Genomic DNA, 13,417 nt, shown 5'->3' with positions numbered 1-13,417 from the left:
GAGAGAATCCATGGGCACTAAACCAGGGTGAACAAAGAGCCCGTGAATTATCAGCTCTTCAGAGCTAATCTGCCAGGCAAATATTAATACAATTACTGATCCTTGAGTCTCATTGTTTTCAAGTCACACTGAATTTTTTGAAGGATGGAAACCTGTCACTGCCTTCAGCAGATTTGAGCTGGGAGAAATAAAATAAAATAAACTGAAAAACCTAATGAATCAAGGAAACATTTCTTTCTGTGTAAGCAACCAGCCACTGGGTATGGCCAGAACAGCAGAGATGATACTTAGTGTTGCTTTCATCAGAAAGGCTACTCCAGAAACACTCCAGCTCTCAGATAATGGTATTGCCTGTGACTGCTTGCTATGCTGCCTCAATCTGTTCTACATTAAGCTGGTCTGGATTTCCCAAGAAGGGAAGGTCTGAAGGGTCTGTCATTGCCCTGTGCTCATGCTCTGGGTGCCAGCACAGTAAAACTGTTCCTGAAGAGTTTCATAGCTCAGCCCAGCCCAGGCTGGAGGTTGCTGATGGCTCCCTAGAAGTGAGGAGGCTGTTTATCAGGGTATGACCTGCAGTAAAGGTCTGGCACTGGCTCCTCTCTGCAACTGCCATTGAATCCAAACAAAGAAAAAAAATCCACCCTTTCCTCATCTCAATTAAAAGAGTAAAGATGAAACTTATTGCTTGGATACCTACAGATGAATCTGCAGGAATAATTATGGCATAATCTACTGTGAGCTAGAGAGCAATCAGATCCCAGAGGTTTTCGAGCTCTTTTCCCACTCCTTGACATCCAGCCAGTTCCTGATCTCGCCATGAATTTTTGGACTCCTTGTAAAGCACAGCTCTCCATGGAGGCAGAATCACTGTGAAGTTTGCACAGAGACCCTCATTTGCTCAGTACACATCCAAGGTTGGGAACTGCAGCCCTCAGTGTCCAACCCAGCCCATTCTTGCTCAGGAACAGGAGCAAACTGCAGCTCCCTGTGAGTACCACAGCCAGTGGGGTGGAACACATCTGCCCAGAGATGAGGAACAAGCTGAACCACACTGTCCAGCTTTGAAATCCACAGCAAGAACATCCAAATATCAGCCATAGTTTCAGCCCTTAGAAGATGGGGGAAGCCTCTGTAGCCTCAGGCTGCCAGAGTCACAAGATATTCACAACTAAAAAGAAAAGTCCCTGCTATGACAGCCTGAGCACTGAGCCTCCCAGCCCAGAAACTGCTGAAAAGTGCACTTTTTGGGGTTAGTTTGGAATGAGATGACCTGCACATCAGAACAACTTGCTCTTACAGTTCATTCATACCTTATCTGCATCCAGGAGTTTTACACATTTTTCACATTGTTAAACATTGTCCTGGAAAATTCCCAAGCTACTACTGATTGTGCTTCAAAAATGATGTATGCCTGAGGGCAAAAGATCTTGTGAAAATATGGAACAATGTCAACATGCAAATCTGACATTTTATTCCAGAAGATGAATGAAAAACAGTTAGTAATACTCTGACACACAGTTTAAGCATTTTGTAAGAATTTGCCTTTTACTTTCCAAACAGAAACACTTCTTAGAGTCGAAAAAGCTTGTACGGAATAAAAAAAATGTAAGAGAGCATAAAATTCTAAGTTTGAGAGGCCCTAATGAGTCACATGCCTGTCCAGCAGTTCTTATGTCACTGCTAATAGAAGCTGAAAGCAAATGGAAGGAAGGTAAAAGCAAGACTGTGAGATACTAATTCTCTCTAATGCCTTAAAACCATTTCAGCTCCTGGGACTCTGAGGCAGATGCAACTCCTCTGTCTTTAGCAGCCCTAGCAGGGATGTCTTTCATTAGCTGACCATTTTCCCCTTGAGCCTGTGCAAACCTTTGCCATCTGTGCCATCCCTGTGCGGGAAGATCTGCAGTTCAGCCACTGGCTGAGTGAAGAACCACGGCCTTTTGCTTGCCTCCAAACTGCTCCCATCAGTTTTATCTGCTGGCTCCAGATGCTTGTAGTGGAAAACAGGTCAAGAGTCAGTGCCCAAGCACTCTCTCTCTTCTGCTCATGTGTATGTACATGCTGTGGGCACAGAGATGAGATATTAGAGTAGATGCTGGATAGAGTGACAGAAGAGATGCTGGAATTCAGCACAATAATATAAAGTCTTTTGATAGACTGATAGGTTCCCTCCCAAGTTGTCACAAGGCAAGAAATTTCAAAGGCTTCATTTTCAACCTTTCTGCATGAATAAACAATTTAAAAATAGCAGAATTTCCTTTGATACAAAAAATCTGGCTTCTGCTAAGCAGTGCTGTTGAACAAGCAGATTCTGTGGCACTTTTCCTCTATTGTTTCTTTGCAGAGACAAGCTCTGTGCTGTCCCTGTTCCAGGTGACGCCTGTTACCAGGGAGAGGGTGTGACAGGCACTTCAGAAGTTTCCTTTTTCACCTGCTCAGGGAAGGAGAGCTCAGAAGCTGCAGCCGAGAAGTGATTTCTTGCCATTTTCTCTCTTTGTGCTTCGCTGCAGGTTTCCACCTCTGGTCTGCAGCACCCCAGGGAAAATACATACTACTTGTAAGCTGTCAAGGCAAGGTAACTCACTGAAGGAAGTCATAATCAGGAGGCTAAAATTAGCTGTAGAGCCGGGTGCATCTTCACTGGGAAACACTTAGATGTTACATCCTGATAGAAATGGAAAACAGGGAGGGCAGCCTGGATGCAGTGGTTAGGAGAGAGATGATAGAAGCAGCATTTCTCTTCTCCCTCCTCTGTCCTCAAACATCGCTTCTCTTTTCATTTCTGCACACTTTTGGTCTCTCTCCATTTTAAGCAGAGCAGTGCAGAGGCTTTCCTCTCTTAGATGCTTTGTGTTGTTTGTTTTTGTTTGGATTTTTTTTTCTCCCCCCCCCCCCCCCCCTCATTTGCCCTTTTTCCTTTTCTCCAAAGAGCTTTCTTGCATGGAAAATGGCAGCCACCTGCTCCTATTGTGAGGCTGCCTGCAAATGGGAACAGCCACTTTACTGAACACAACTGCCTTTGGGCAGGAGCAGGCCCAGCTGGGACTAAGATCTACAAGTGGACAATTAGCAGCCAAGTAGTGGACTAAAGCTGGTTATTTTTATTGCTGCCCTGAGGAGGTAGGTCAGGCAAGGCAAAACATCAGTATAACCAGCAAACTGTAAGTATCTGAAGCTTCTGCAAGCCCTGAAGTGCCCGTGTCCCTCATTTCTGCCCAGCACAGGGCAGCAGGGAGGGGTTTTTCTCATCATCATCACTGTGCAGCATGTAAGCTGTTGGAAGAGGAGCATGAATCACCTTTTGGTTACTGCTTTTTGTGTTTCATGTTTAAAAGCCAGTTTTAACTTTTTGCTTTGCTCCCCACATTAGGATTGGTCAGCGCTGGCTGCCAGCACCACTGACCACTGATGGTGGGCATGAGGTGAGACCCTCTGTGCTAAACCCACACCTCCAGAACCACCCCAGCCAAGTGACCCACCTGGCCAGTTCTGCTGCCAGAGGAACCCAAAAAGAGGTGTCCATGGTTTCCTTGCACTTCTTTGTGCATCACCACCATCCTCAGCAGAGCCCAGCTGCCCTGTGATCGGGGGTGGAGAATGTGGATCGGGGGTGGAGATCAGGAAAAATTTCTCCCTGGAAAGGCTTGTCAAACATTGGAACAGGCTGCCCAGGAGAGTGGTGAAGTCACCATCCCTGGAAATGTTCAAAAAACACGTGGATGTGGCACCTGAGGACGTGGTTCAGTGGTGAACACGGTGGCTGTTCTGCTTTGGCAGTTGGGCTCGGTGATCTCAGAGGTCTCTTCCAACTTTAATAATTCTGTGATGGAGAAGTTGCCTTAAGCTGTGGTGGATATGCCAGCACAAAGCTGCAAAGCCTGCTGGGAATGACCTCCCTCAACACAGACTTTTGGCTGCACTTTCCTTCCTTCCAGTTCTCAGGTGTGTTTTATTGCAGGAAATGTGACATTAGAGACAGAACTGAGCTTGTCTGAACCCTCCACGTACTCTTACGACTGCTTTTCGAGCCACAGTGACACCCCATGTAGTGCCAACCTGGCAGCTGAGTTCCCAGAATAGATGCACAGGACTTTTTTTAAATCTGGTGTGATGTCAGAAAACTTCCCTTTTTAGCTTTTGCCTCATCTATCAGCTATAACTTGCTCATGGTTGCTGAGCCAGAAATAGAGTTAATGTAGGCTAAGGTTCACAAAATCCTTTCAAGGAGTTAAAGATCATTAGGAGAGAGCTGGAATCTCCTACAGGGTATTTATTGCCTTAACCTTATGGCAGGATGAGAGGCATGAAAATGTGATGAAAATACACAATACCTTATTGTAATGCAGGAAAGCTCTTTAAACATATTTTATATCTATCATCATGAAAGACTTAAGGCACCAAGTAGATAAAAGGTTTTGTTTGACCTAAAAATGTCAAAGGTTGAGAAGCAGGGACAGACAGAGGGACTTGAACTCAACTACCAGAGCACGATTCATCTCTCCCTGCAGTGACTGAAGGGGTTACCTCCTAGAAATGATCTGTAAATGCAGTTTTAGGTGAAAGCTTCGTGTGGAGACATCTGAACTGTGCATCAGTGAAAGAAGAAATTAGAGCCTGCCCACCTTTGGGTGCCTACAGCTCCACCAGTGAAGCTCTCCAGCAGCTGGGGGTCCTCAGCACAAGCTGAAAGCTGATGGAGACCCAGCAGGGTGAATCCAGATTTCACCCCCCTCACTCTTAAAAGTCTCTGGGACCTTCTGAGGTTGTGCCAATTGGCAGGGCACTGACCATTAGTCTTCCCAGGCAGACCAAAACCCACCTCATCTCTAAACACCTCTCCAGTCAAAGCACTGAACATCTCTGCCACAGCCAGTGAATCAGAAACAGCACAGAGTCCAAAGAGCAACATTAATCTAGCCAGCAAGTAGGTGGAGATGGGCATTTAAGCCAGAAGCACTTGCTGTTCTTTCTTCCTAGTTATTTACCACAAAGCAAGAACGTGCAGGGACACAACTCACCTGCATCCACTTCTTAAGGCATTTCTGAGCACACCCAGGGGTCACCCATTGCTCTGGCAGCTGATAAAACCTTTCTTTGCAGTGCCAGATCCTGGGGAACAGAAAGACCAAAACTTTAGGGGACAAAAACTTCTCCCTTCCAAACCAACAGTGAACACCACATCTTTTCTATTTTCCTTCACTTCCTTCTATTTCTCCCATTCAGAAATGGTAGCTGTGCTTAAAAACTCAGAAAGAAACCATTGAATGGTGAACTTTGGAAAGCAGAAAGACTGCTTCTTCACGTGTGACTGCACATAAAGACTCACAGATCCCAAATTAGGCAGGACAGAAGAAGTCTTCCTCCATTTCCTTTACTAAATGCCTCTCAGATGTGCAAGGACTCTGCCATACACCCCAACTCCCACTCCAGTCTCAGCCACCCTTCATTCACCTCCTTTTTCCACAACTCAGGTTATGGAATCCCAGATCACCTGTGACACCAAGTAACACCTGAGCCAAGCAGAGCATGAGAGAAACATGAAAAAAAATGGAGCAAAGGAACAAACCTCGATGCACCTGCTGGGAAAACTCCTGCCCCCAGCACACACATCTCCTCAGCACAGTCACAGAGCTGGGCTGCAGCACGAGGAACAGCAAAGGTCACAGTCAGGTGGGCTTGGTATCTAACAGAGGATTTTTTTTTTTTTTCTTTTAAAGCCAGTTTGCCAATGGCTGAGATCAGTCATTTCCAGTTTATTTTTGAGTTGGAGTCTTTCATATCTCTGGTTAAGGACAGAATTACTGTTCTACCACTGTATCTTTAGCAGCAAGAACATGTCTTCCAGTATCTTTCACTATCATATTCCCCCTCTTCCTTTTTTTTTTTTTTTAATTTTCCCATTTTTTCAAAGTGATTGATGTTGCCGAGGCATCTCTGACACCTTTTCCAGTCTCATTTTCCTGAGAGACTTTTGTAAGAGCACCAAGTCAGGAACCAGCCACCTATTGCACAGTTACCTGTTTCTAGTTGTTATGAAGCAATTAGCCACCAACAAAATAATCTAACAGATAAATCAAACTACATTGCACCAATCAGCACTTTTTTTTTGGTGGACAGCTAAGTCAGCTGTGACACCATCAGTTGTATGACACTGGGGGCCCAGAAGACCCAGGTTTTTTGCATAAAAACCAAAGGATATCTACCTACTCATTGGAAAATAACCCCATCTTTTATCCCAAATCATTAAAAAATGGGGTTATAATTATTTTGAAAATACAGTCATAACCACTCTTTTCCAAGCAGCAAGAACACAGCCCTTCTGCCTGGAATAATTTCTTCAGGAGAACTGCAGTGAGCCACAGAAGATCATGCAGAGTTTATAAAAATGCAACTCCAGGATTATTTATCCCAGTGGTAGAAGTGCAGGTCTCTGCCTGGTGACTTTCATGTTGTTTCAGATAGGGATTCTTGGAAGATTTCAATTTCAGATTAAAGATTTATGAACTTCATGTTAGTGACAGCATAGCAAGCCTGCAGGTGATATGTCCAAAGGCATATGGTATTTGAGGACAGAACTATTTTAATCCAGAAGGGTTTCTTTTGGGGTTTAGTTTAATCTTAAAAAAAATAGACAGAGAAGATTGTCACCTTAGAAATTCTTAGATACATACCTAGATTGGCAATCAAGTTAAAAAAAATCAAAGCTCAGTGTACAGGTACTTATCTGTTACACTTTAATATTAGTTTCCCTAATTGCAGATTCAGAGCTTTTCACTTAAACCAGTACAGAGCCTTCAGTAAGGTCAAAGAAGGAACATTCCTGTGTCCTCTGCAACTCCTGCTCGTCACTGTCAGGATTCCATCTCCCAGAACACCAGTCCAGACATGGCAAAACCATTCCAAGCCTTCCTGGTTTGTCTCAGCAGCCCTCCAGTGCTGAGTGAGTCGACCCTAAAACTTCTTGTCAAGACCACAATGGCTCAATATATTCAGAGGCCCTGAGCAGCTCCCTCGAGACAATCTACCCAAAATTAGTTTCCAATTAATTTATAGATTATTCATATTCTAGGAATGTTGTTTTTTTTTTTTTCTGCTGCCTTAAAGGTACACTTTTCAGGAGAGTGACACACTGAGGGAGACGTGGGCTGTAAAACAAGGATATTTTTCACATGGAGATTCAGGGCTGAATTTCTGAGAAGCCACAAATTAACAGAAATATAATTCCAACCGAAAGACAAAATTGGTGAGGGCAGAAGATTAAAGGGAGAGCAGGGGGGTATGAGATTACATCATGCAGTCTTCTGGGGTAGTGCTAATGTTGATTTAAGGCTTCAGTTCCCCAGGCCTGCCACTAGATGGTAATAAAAACTAAAATAACACTGACTTGGCTTTAGCATCGCTGCCAACTGCAGCCGCAGGGGTTTCCCAGCACTGCCACAGCCCCTCCACCTATGCCTTGAGCCCAGAATAAAGCCACTTGCCCCTTGAAAGCCCAGCAGACCGACCTTACCCCCAAACCCCCACACCTTGCAGGGGCTGGGCTCTTTTCCAGCCCATTGCAGGGTGGTACCTACCAGCAGGGCCAGCTGGTGTGGGCACAGGACAGAGCCAACCCGTGTTCCAGTCTCCTCCAGGGCCCTGGCTACAAGCCACACAGAGGCTTTAGGCAAGTCTTTGCTCCACATTCAAGTAGGCATCCACTTTCCCAGGAGCTGTCCGTGCCTCACACGCTGCTCCCAACAGAGATGGTCTTCCTGACAGGCAGTTCAGAGAGGAAAACAAGTTTTTTTTTTCCTGGAAATGTCACAGAAATACCTGTTTTGGAGGCACTGCTATGCTTTGTGTCATGTTAGTACCTTATAAACCTGTTTGTGGCTCAAATAGCCCATTCCTCCACTGAATTGAGGATAAAGGGGGGATATGCCACCTCTGCTTTCTGATCCCAGTTTCCCTGAGATGGCTCAATCTTCTGAGAAATATTCAGTAAATCAGTGAATAATTGTAGCCTTCAGCTTGCCTGGAGCAGACCTCGAAGCAGGCCTGATTTGCATTATTTTGGGGTCCAAGATCACCTGAGATAGTCTGGGACAGAGCCAGCGTTCCAGCAGAAGGGCTCACTGCTAAGCTTAGGGATGCCCATGGATGGCAAGGGTGTTCTAACAAAACAGTCTTCACCTAAACAGAGCTTTTAGAAGACCTCTAAGACATGCCTGATGGGAGAGTTTTGCTGTTTCACAAAAGGGTCATTCATCAGATTTCTTGTAGTGACACAAAGCCAGGGTACCACGGTCCCAAAGGGGACACTTACCTTTGCTTTTGAAGGTCACCCCAGAGCATCCTCCTCACCTACCCAGGCAGAGGCTCCACTCCTGCCACTTCCATAGGGATTACCACCTCCCTCCAGCAATGCATGAGTGGTCTGGAAGGAAGATCTTGAGCAGAACATTTGAAACACTGGAATAAATGGGCCTGCTCGAAGCACCCCAGTGCTCGGGAGGTGTTGGGAGCTCAATTATTCCAGAAGCACCCAACCATGTGCTGTCAGGAGCAATCCTGCCCTGGCAGGGAGGATGGACAAAACAGCCTGATAGGTCCCTTCTTTCCATCCTGGCATCTCTAATTTCTCTGTTAATCACTTGTAATTGTGTCCTACATGTCAGGACACATTTTGATTCGTTGCTTGATAAAGCACCGGGGCCAGTGAGATCATTCAATGAGCTGCACAGTCCAAAACCTCCCCGAGCACCAAACTCTTCCATCTCAAATCCGCTGGGACCCTCTTTCTGCACCTCTGCAAGGGCCCAAGGGGGAAGGGAGCAGAGCAGAGAGAAACATTCATTCCCCTCATTTAAAAATGTAAAGCACATTCAGGACTGCGTGTAATAGTGTTGTAAATCTTATTTCCATAAAGTACCTCCAGGGCTAATTCACGAGACATTAATCATATTCCAGCTTCTCCCAGCTGTTAACTCATCTGCAGGGTTTTTAATAAAAGATTTTGTGTGTATTTTCAAGAGGCAAAATTGTACCAATGAGGGCTGGTCTACTCAGAGCTGAGATTTCCACGGTCTGGAACAAAAGCCACCTTAGAGGCTCCCAAGCCTCTGCCTGGAAGGTTTCCCTCCCCAGCTGAGCCCTCCTTAGCTCCAACCAGGGTGACCTCACTCTCCATTCAGTGATGCCCCATGGTGATGAAGTTTGGCTAAGGGACAGGCAATAATATATTTCCAGGTCACTTCCTTCAAGTGAAATCTGATTTATTCTCAGCCAGTTCATTGGCACTGTTCAGCGGCAGAACCCTTAATTATTCCTTTAAATCTCATTTCAAATTCCAAGCACTGCCTCCCTCTATCCTCCTGGAATTATAATCTTGACCTGTGGATAAACACATTTTTTTCTTTAATCATAGAATGGTTTGGGTTGAAAGGGACCGTAAGTATCATCTTGATCCACCCCTCTGCCATGGGCAGGGACACCTTCCACTAGCCCAGGTTGCTCCAAGCCCCATCCAACCTGGCCTTGGACACTTCCAGGGATCCAGAGGCAGCCACAGCTTCTCTGGGCAACCTGTGCCAGGGCCTCCCCACCCTTACAGGGGAGAATTTCTTCCCAATATCTGGGCTAAACTACTCTCCTTCAGTTTGAAGTTATTCCCCCTTGTCCTGTCCCTACAGTTCTCCATGAAAGGGTCCTTCCCTGTCTTCCTTGTAGGCCCTTCAGACACTGGAAGGTTGTTATGAGGTCTCTTCACAACCTTCTCTTCTCCAGGCTGAACAGCCACAACTTCCCCCCCTCCCTATCCTTCCAGGAAAGGCTCTGTGTCATGTTGGGAAGGTGACCAGCTCTCAGGAACATGGGCTCTGCTGTCTTGGGGACCAGGAAACACGATTTTCCCTGCCTGGGGAATGCCACAGCACATACAGAGAGATGGGATACACCTCATTAAAATGCTGCACATACAGATCTCCCTTGGCAAGACAGCAAGGGACTCCAAGCCACAGCAGCAGGGTGACCAGGCACTGGTGTGCTGCATTCCAATGGCTGTTCAAAGTCCTCCTCCAGGAACATTTCCCCCTGCACCCCCAGCCCACAGCCCCTCCTGCATCTGCTCACTCATCCCTGGGGCCTCACTGAGTCCCCCCTCTCTGTTTGCTCCTTGCAAACCCCCCTCCCAGCTGGCCAGGCTTGTGCCTCCCCATCATCCTCCAGGCTTTTCCTCCAGCTCAGCCTGGGATAGCAAGGGACAGACAGTGTTGCCAGCCAGGCAGCAGGTCTGCCCTCAGCCCCTGCTTCCTCGAGCTCCTCTTCCATATGCAAAGCCAGATTTGGGAGGATTTCATTGTCTAACTCCATCCCCTAAATCAGCTTGTTGGCTAATCCTGTTTTAAATGTACTCCACATTTCAGGGAACATCACTGGCTGCTGAAGCCCCTCTTGCTCCAATTAATTACACGGAACAACGTTAAAATCAGCCTCAAACTACAGGAGCCTGGTTGTCACAGGGCAGATGATTTGCAAAAGCAGTTTCCTTTCCACTGTGAAGGCTATAAAAATTAAAAGCAGGAGCCACCTGCATTCATCACAGGGGGAAAAAGCTGGACAGCTTCCCATTATCAGGACAAGTAGTTCACAGTAGCAGCACTCACTCAAGGTAGCATTCCTATCTGATAAGAAACTCAAAGAAAAATTGAGTTAACCACTTAAAAAAAAAATAAAAAAATTTAAAAATAAAAAAGCCACTTCACACTGAAGTGTCCAAGTGTTCAGATCTGCTGTTTTCCAAGGGGAGTGTTTAAACTTTTCCTGTCCTTTTCTCAGCTGAAGTTAATCAGCAAATTCACATCAATTCCTCAAAGTGCATCTTTAGAAAAAGAAATCACTGCTGTTACTAAATCCTACTCTTACCATAAGAAGGTGTGTTGTCAGTGCCCTCCAGTGATCCCAGGTGTGGAATGGGACCAGCAGCTATTCCTACCTTCAATCCCAGCTGCTTTGCCAGCTTGAAGGACCCCAGCGGCTGTTTAAGGCTCAGAGGGGGCCTCCAGCTGCTTACAAAACCCAAGCATCCCCCAGCATGGGGTGGAGTTCCAGGGAGCTACACGACAAGCAAGGCAAAGGCAACCAACCCCTGGACAGCCCATCCAACCAGGAGACTCTGCTGGCACAGCTGGCAGAGCTGCTCCCAGTTTGGGGGCTGCTGCTGGGTGACCAGCACTGGGGGGGAATGGGGACCTGGCTCTGAGCCTGCACCGAGCACACAAACCAGGGGAGGTCTAACTACACTGAGAGGTCATTCCAGTGTTTGTGAGGATAAAGCAAAAAAAATAAAAAATAATAAAATACCCGAGCAAATCCAAGTCAAAATGCTGATTGCTGCTGGGTTTAGGGTTGGAAAGTACAGTCTGTGCTCCAAACCTTTTGTCTGTTGACATCTATAAAACACATCTCCCTGAGCTCAGTACGGGTACAAATGTCTCCCCTTGGGACTGCACCCTTGTTTCCTGCTCTGTCTGCAGCTCTCTGCTCACAAGAGCATTTGCCCTGCCTTTCTGCTCTCTTCTCTTTACCTTTGGTTCTTCCTTTCGAGGAGCCTTCCTTCAGAGCTGACAGTCCAATACTGCAGCTCTTCCAGATATGTCACTCTCCAAAGAAAGGGGAACATTAGAATCCTCTCTCCTGCTAATCCACTACCCACCCTGCTGCAGGCCTCTTACCTCCTGTTGCATCTCAGCCTGGCCTTGAACATCATGAAACAGGAACACCTCATTAAAGGCACCAAAATTCATAAGCATGCTATCATCACCCTGACTGAATCATGGCTAAAAAGTGGCCTTACAAGTGATACAAACAGCAAAAAAAATCTCCAAAAAACCAACAAAAACATACCCCCTGCAACAGCCCTGAGCCCTTTTCTCACCTTTCCTTTGCTTTCCTTCTTAAAGGATGATGGTTTTTGTTCTAGTATTTCAGTAGGTTCCCCACTGCCCCACACAGCCAGGGAAAACAGGCTCTCCACATTGTTACCAGACAACCTTATTCACTGAATTTGCTTCCTGCGTTTCACACTGGAAAGAAGCTTTCACATCACTGCTATTATCTGTGTACTTCTTTTGAGTAGTAAAAAAGACAACACCAAGTGCTATTAAACCTACGTGATACCAGCAGTTCCCTTCATGTTTTCCAACTGCATGGTGTGTCTGTGCTTCCCTTCTCACAGCCCCCACTGAAGAACCAACCCTCCCCCCACAAAGTCCCAGCCCATCACACATTTGGCTGATAGCAATAATTATTTTGGAGTCCCACAGCTGCAAATGAGAAGAACCACCATGAGTTCTGTGAGCAGCTTAATTTGGTCATCTGGATAATCTATTTGTTTTCTCAGTGTTAGGTGGTTTAGATTGATTTTGCTATTATTTTCAGCTCCACAGGAAAGAAAATTGGTAAATAACTTTTTTTTTTTTTTAAACTGTAACAATCATTAACTATCAACAGACCATCAGACAATCAAACTGCCACCAGCAGAGATCACTCTGTTGGAGGGAAAAGACCACAAGCTTCATAGACATTGTCAGGTCAGGCTTGGGCAGAGCTGCTACTCCTTGAACACAACAAAAACAGACAGCCCTCCCACCTCTGGCCCCACACTACCATGGAAATCCAGTTTTCCTCTGAAAAAGGAGGCATTGTGGGTCCATAAGGCTGCAGCATGACCTTGCACCTCCAGGAGGGTGCAGGCACACACAGGACATGGCTCTGAGCTTGGCTTTACCCTGCAGAGCTCAGAACCAGCTGGGTCAAACCCTGTTCCCAGGCACACAGAAAGCCATCTGCCAACTGCCCTGCTGCCAGAGCAGTTTGTGCCACCCTGTGCCCCCTCAGCAACACGTCCTGAGCACTGGAGGGGAAAATTAAACCACCCCAAGCTCTGAGCTCCAGACCTGAGGTACAGCCAAAGCCAACTTCTCTATTTCACAAGTCCCTCCCTATTATGGCTTTTCCTATCCCATTTTACTTGCTCCTCCTCTTCCTCACCACCTACCCAATGTCTCAGGCAAATCTTTAGCAGCAGATCCACATCTCCAGACCTTTGTCTTCACACTGAATCCTCCTGCTTCCCCCAGCCCCTGGCCAGTAATACAGCACAGCACACCTCAAAGCTTACCTAAAAAGACACCTCAAAAAACCACCCTCCAAACTCCTCCACCAGCCCAACCCTCCTCCCAAAACAGCCCTCTCCTGATGGCTCTGCCCCTTTCAGCTCTCACTCCATGCAGCTGTGGCAGGCAGGGCTGGCTGACCTGGGCTGGTGATAGGCAGCTCTGCTGTATGTGAGGCATGAGGCACCCCATGAGCAATCAAATACCACCTCTTTTCCCCCTCCAAATTTAAGATTTCAGGAAGTCAGGGAGAAGTATGC

Source organism: Corapipo altera, unplaced genomic scaffold (assembly GCF_003945725.1).
Source record: "Corapipo altera isolate COAL_440 unplaced genomic scaffold, ASM394572v1 107b, whole genome shotgun sequence".
Classification (NCBI taxonomy): Eukaryota; Metazoa; Chordata; class Aves; order Passeriformes; family Pipridae; genus Corapipo; species Corapipo altera.
The sequence above is the reverse complement of the archived record's forward strand: the minus strand, read 5'-3'. Positions refer to the sequence as shown.